Source organism: Penaeus monodon, chromosome 27, assembly GCF_015228065.2.
Source record: "Penaeus monodon isolate SGIC_2016 chromosome 27, NSTDA_Pmon_1, whole genome shotgun sequence".
Classification (NCBI taxonomy): Eukaryota; Metazoa; Arthropoda; class Malacostraca; order Decapoda; family Penaeidae; genus Penaeus; species Penaeus monodon.
In genome coordinates, this window is record NC_051412.1 from 18,585,579 (window position 1) to 18,586,095 (window position 517).

Sequence of the window (517 nt, forward strand, 5' to 3'; positions counted from 1 at the left end):
TCGTTAGCTAACATCTATGACTGCTCACCGTAAGCTTCATGGCTGGTCCTGTTCTTGGCTCACTGAGGACGATGTGGCTGCTGACTGCTTGTGGACGCCCCTTTATATACGGCTCCAGTGTATGACCTTTCGGCAAGCAGAGGTTCACGGACCCGAAAAGGGACAGCCCTTACAACTGTACTTTCTAAGACTTAAAAATATAGTACATTAATTTGTAAAATCTAAACAAATAAGTAAAGAACGATTGATATGTATTTTTTCTTAGTGTTAATGACCTCGTATGAACGTGACTTCCAATACAGCGTTTATGCGATCATTGGTTGCAGCGTGGCTACTATAAAGTAAGATATTAGAGGGAATCAGGGTTTTGGCTTGCTGAAAAATCTTCCATATTTTCCTTTATTCCGAGTTGCTTATATATTTCTGTATATTATGTATCACTCTATTGGAGGCATTCGATTTCTCGCAATGTATATGATATACCACTACATGTAATCCTATTAGTGGGGAGCACATT

At 39.5% G+C, this 517-nt stretch overlaps 1 pseudogene; it reads right to left on the bottom strand.

Annotated features, from left to right (window-relative positions):
* The window catches only part of LOC119590645, an 8,072-nt pseudogene extending 8,009 nt beyond the window's left edge, over window positions 1-63 (bottom strand).
* Window positions 64-517: the final 454 nt, after the last annotated feature.